Here is a 5,829-nt window from a genome sequence, read left to right as displayed (position 1 = left end):
CTGTCCTTCCTGGGAGAGTACAGGCATGTGCACCTACACATACTTCACATACAATTTATTAGAAGTATCTAGGGCTGGAGAGATGGCTCAGAGGTTAAGAGCACCGACTGCTCTTCCAGAGGTCCTGAGTTCAATTCCCAGCACCCACATGGTGGCTCACAACCATCTGTAATGAGATCTGGCACCCTCTTACTGTGTACATAATAAATAAATAAATAAAATCTTTAAAAAAAAAAAAAAAAAGAAGTATCTAACAGGAGAAGTTATTCAAACAAACAAACACAAAAAATACAGTAGCCTGGCGTGGTGGTGTCTCCTTTTAATCTCTGCTCTTAAGAAGCAGAGGCAGACAGATCTCTGTGAGTTCAAGGCCAGCCTGGTCTACAGAGTGAGTTCCAGGACAGTCAGGGCTACATGGTGAGACCCCATCTCAAAAAACCAAAAAAAAAGTGTGTAGAAGGGAGCTGGAGAGATGGCTCAGTGGTTAAGAGCATTGGATGACCTTCCAGAGGACCTGGGTTTGATTGCCAGCACCCACGTGGCAGCTCACAATCATCTGTAACTCCAATCCCATGATATCCATGCCTTCTTCTGGCCTCTGGCGGCATGTGGTACATAGACACACATGCAGGAAATACACACATACACACAGAAAACAGAAGCAGTAAAAAAACAAAGCAGGCCGGGCGGTGGTGGCGCACGCCTTTAATCCCAGCACTCGGGAGGCAGAGCCAGGCAGATCTCTGTGAGTTCGAGGCCAGCCTGGGCTACCAAGTGAGTTCCAAGAAAGGCGCAAAGCTACACAGAGAAACCTTGTCTCGAAAAACCAAAAAAAAAAAAAAAAAACAAAAAAAAAACAAAAACAAAAACAAAGCAGATGTATCAGCGGTTAAGAGTGCTTGCTGCTCTTCCAGAGGACCTGACTTCATTCTCGTTGCCTACACCTGGCAGCTCACAGCCGGCAGTAACTCCAGCTTCAGGGGATCGAACACCCTCTCTTGACCTCTGTGAACACCAACGCACACACGGCTTATATTCAAACAAATCCATACACAGATAGAAATAATCTTAAAAGAGTAACAGTGAAAAGCCACTTGGCAACCCAGCAGCCCCAAGCAAACATTCAACAGCCCCTGGGCCAGGTGTGGTGGCACACACTTTTAATCTCAGCACTTGGAGGGCAGAAGCAGACAGAGATCTCTGTGAGTTTGAGGCCAGCCTGGTTTACATATTGAGTTCCAGGACAGTCAGGACTACATAGAGAAATCCTGTCTTAAAAAAAAAAAAAAAAAAAAAAGAATCACACCAAGTCTTGTATTCCAGGATGTGAGGAAATGGATGCTGGACAGGGGTGAAATTGCCTACAGGAATTTTGCATACTTAAGTTAAAATTCATAAAGCCCTTAGGGCTGAAAAGGTGTCTCTGAGGCTAAGAGCATGTACTGTCTTGCAGAAGACTGGAGTTTTCTTCCCAGCACTTGTGTTAGGTGGCTCACAACTGCCTGAAACTCCAGCGCTAGGAGGACCTGACACCTCTGACCTCCACAGGCAACTACACACGTGCTCAAATGCATAGACACACACAGACACACACACAGACACACACACACAGGAAGCAGAGGCAGGCAGATCTCTGTGAATTCAAGGCCAGCCTGGTTTACAGAGTGAGTTTCAGGCCAGCCAGAGCTACATAAGTGAAACTTTGTCTCAAAAATAAATACTTAAATAAGTAAGTTATCCATATAGCCCTATGAAGAGGATTTCAAGTCTTGAGGCCAGTCTGGACTACTTCATGAGAATTGATATTGTTGTTCTGAGTCTGGAGACCCTCAAGCAAGACCACCACAGAGCCGATATCCAATGCAAAACACACAGGGGTTTATTGATAATAAGCAGGTCGGGCTTGGTCCGTGTCCAACACTCTGACACAGCGGGTGGAGGAGGATGGCCCTGAGCTCTCAAAATGAGGGTTTTTTTAATGGGAAAAACCAAAAGCAGGATGGTATAAGCCTTTGCATCATATGATTGGGTGAGGGTGTGTAACCTTTGAATTTACTGGTTGGGATTTACAGTTATCATTTTTGGGCAGGCCTGGACAAGTCCCAGGCTCTGTCCTTGAGCTGCCATGGGGGCTGGCTGGCCTAGCATGTTCACATTGACCCGTGCAGGTAGCTCTAAGTTGGTGAGGGGTCCCAGGCAGTAAACAATTGAACCTTGAGCAGTCAGAGTACGTGCAGAAAGGGAGCTACTGCAAGGACTATGTCTTTGTTCATGGCCCTCCCAGAAACTGCTTGCTCAAGTCTCAGGAAACTGGAACATAAAGCAGCCGGTTATGGCGTCTGCTTGGTCCTTTCAATATCAATAAACAGAAACAGAAAAATCAAGCACACATATTTGGGCCTCATAGTGGGCTTCACATTTACAGACGTAAAAATACTGAAGAGGTTGGAGGCAGGAGGATCAGGAATTTAAAGTCATCCTCATTTGAGACTAGCCTGGGCTATGTGAGACCCTGTCTCAAGAAAAACAAGATGAAGGAGAAGAACAGGAGGAGGAAGGGGGAGAGAGGGAGGAAGAAGAGGAAGAGAAGGAGGAAGAGGAAGAAGAGGAGGAATTAATAAAAGTACCAAGAAATGAGTTACATGATCAGAGTGTTTACTCTTCTGCAGTGTATAGTAAGAAGAGGCTTCTGAAGTGACTGCCATCCACAAGAGCATTGCTGGAGACCCCTTGAAAGCTCCTCATTGTTGGGTTACTATGTTGTAATAAATTGTTGTTTCGTGTGCGTGAGTCTTTTGTTCACATGTGTGTCTGCGAATCACACGTGCCTGGTGGCTGCAGAGTTTGGAGGACAGTACCGGGTCCTGCAAACGGAGGGTTTTCTCTGTCCCAACCCCTGCACCTCCCCCACCCCCTGTACAAAATTAGGAACCTCAAAATTTATTTAAAAAGTCACAAAGGCCTGGTTCACAATGTGGAGGCAAAGGCGCATTGAGAGCGTGGGTGGGAGTGAGACTCACTGCCTGGGCAGCTATCCAGCACAATGGGAGTCTTTCAGCTGGCCTCTCAGGGCTGTGCGCTGCCCAGACGCACTGGGGACAGAGTGTACATGTCCTGGACATGCTGAAAACCGCCTCCACCCTGGCCCTGTGGAATCCTTTTCTTGGTAATTTTCCTGTGTTTTGTTCTGGGAGAATGCTAAGTGCTAATGATTTGTAGCAGCCAGCTCTCTTCCTGAATGACCCATGATCTGTGGCTGTGGGTAGGGATGGGTTCACAGAAGGCAAGAATCCCACTTCCAATTCCGACGAGAACATCATGTTTCAGCTTTGAGTTGTGTCTAATCTCAGGCACTAGGGACCCAGGGCGGACCTTAAACTCTGGGGACTGGGAGTAAGGGGAACAGCTACCGAATTTAAAAGCATAAAGGGTTCTGACATCTGCCTGCTCTCAAGTCAACTTCACCCGCTTCCAGGACCAGATACGAGCAAAAAGGGGTGCTTCCTAAGTCCCCAGCTACAGCCAGGGAAGGGCAGGAAGCACTGGCCTAACTCGTTAGCACAGAAACCAGATCTAACCCCACCATTCACCCTTCTCCAGGGTCTTTATAGTGTTTGCTGCCTTGCCTGAAGACCATGTGTAATGCCGTATGCCCTTACAGAGACCCCATAAATGGCCTTATCATGTTTACAGAGAGAAAAACAAGTCATAGGTTCCAAGTGTCAGAATCCTCCTTACCCCTCAACCGCTCTCCAGCTCCTGGCCCATGGGTCTGCTCCCTTCTTGACAATAGCCTGGAGATGTGCTTGTGGGTGCCATGCCTGCATCCCTTCATGGCCTCTCACTCTTGCTGCGCCTCATCTATCCCTCCACAGAGACTTCTAGGGACAACCAACGCATGAACCAGCTCAGCAGAGTCCACCATCATTGACTCCCAGCCACAGCTTCAAAGGCCACTTTCTTTTCTTTTCTTATTTATTTATTATTTTTTCTTTTTTATTAATAGTTTTTCATTCATTTTACACACCAATCAAAGATCCCCCTCTTCCCCTCCTCCTCCCCCCAGCCTCCCCTCCCAACCCATCCCCCACTCCCTCCCACAAGAGGGCAAGGCCACTTTCTTAAGAGACAGTTTTCTTCCACCTCACGATCATTCTCATCCCAAGCAGTTGTGACAGATAAATGTTACGGTCCCCCAAGGCTGTGCGCCCTGGGCTCTCCTTTCTCCCTCCTTGAGAATAGCGATGGCTTTTTATCACCATGCTGATAGCTCTGCGCCTGGGTGTACCACTGCCCGCTTGACGTCACCAGGTCACCAGGCTGCAGAGGCTGTCTTGCATAGAAGTGCTCCTCGGTTGTATCATGTTTTCTGTCCTCCTCCTGCCTCTGCCAAGAGCCTCCAGTAGTCCACAGTGCGTCCCATTAACCCTGCTACTCTACTACTAGGTCCTAGTCCTAGCTTTAATCACTCTTCAGATCAACAGCTAGGGTGAGTCATTTGGTCTATATATCTATATCCTATCAAACTATCATCTGTATCTATATTTCTATTTGAATGGAATGTCATGTTGTTCAGGCTGGTCTTGAACTCACAACCATCCAACCACAGCCTTCTGAGTCAGTTGTTCCCATTTAACTTGCCCTTCCTCTCCCTCCCCTTCTCCTTTCCTCCTTCCTCCCTCTCTTTCTGCACCCCCCCCCCCCCCCCCGCCCCCTTCTTTCTCTCTGTTGAGACAGGGTCTTGACTGCGCAACTCTGGCTGTCCTGGAACTCACTATGTAGACCAGGCTGGCCTCAAACTTAGAGATCCACCTGCCTCTGCCTCCCGAGTGCTGGGATCAAAAGTATGCACCACCACATCCGGTCTATTTCTTTTTGGACAGGGTCTCACTATATAGCTCAGGCTGGACCTTACGGTACTTCTCCAGTTTCAGCTTCCCAATTTTTTTTTTTTTTTCCGAGACAGAGTTTCACTGTGTAGCTTTGCGCCTTTCCTGGATCTCGCTCAGTAGACCAGGCTGGCCTCAAACTCACAGAGATCCGCCTGGCTCTGTCTCCCGAGTGCTGGGATTAAAGGCGTGCGCCACCACCACCCGGCATCAAATTCTTGTATGGCATCATGACTGACATTTTTTTTTTTCTTTTGATGGGGGAAATCTTGCTGTTTTCTAGATTCATGAAATAATTTCCTGAATTCTTCTTAAAACGAAATCAAAATCAAAACAGGCTGCAGAGATAGCTGTTGGTAAAACGCTGTTCAGAAAACATGAGGACCTGAGTTCAATCTCTAGCGCCCACCTTTTTTTTTTTTTAAAAAAAAAGCAGGACAGCCAGGCATGATGGTACACTGCTTTAGTAAATACTAGGGAGGCAGAAGCAGGAGTATTTCTGTGAGTTTGAGGCCAGCTTGGTCTACACAGTGAGTTCCAGGACACCCTGAGCTACATAGTGAGACCCTATCTCAAGAACTTACAAACAAAAATAATAACAATAAATAAAAATAAAAAATACAGAGCATAGGGACTGACAGACAGCTTAGCAGGTAAAGGTGCTTGCTTGGCAAGCCCGGTGACCTGAGTTTTATTCCCTGGAACCCATTCTTAGGGAAAGGTGAGAACCAACTCCTCAAAGTTGTCCTTGGCCTCCAAATGTGCACCACGGCATATGCATATCCCTATAGACATATCATAGGCACACGATAATTTTTAAAAGGCAGGCTCATGGCTGTTAATCCCAGCCCTGGGAAGGTGGAGACAGGATCACTGAGGCTTATTGGCCAGATTGTTTAGTAGAATCAGCAAGCTCCAGGTTCAGTGAGAAAGAAACCTT

This window comes from Peromyscus eremicus, chromosome 7 (assembly GCF_949786415.1).
Source record: "Peromyscus eremicus chromosome 7, PerEre_H2_v1, whole genome shotgun sequence".
Classification (NCBI taxonomy): Eukaryota; Metazoa; Chordata; class Mammalia; order Rodentia; family Cricetidae; genus Peromyscus; species Peromyscus eremicus.
This window is presented reverse-complemented; position numbering follows the sequence as displayed.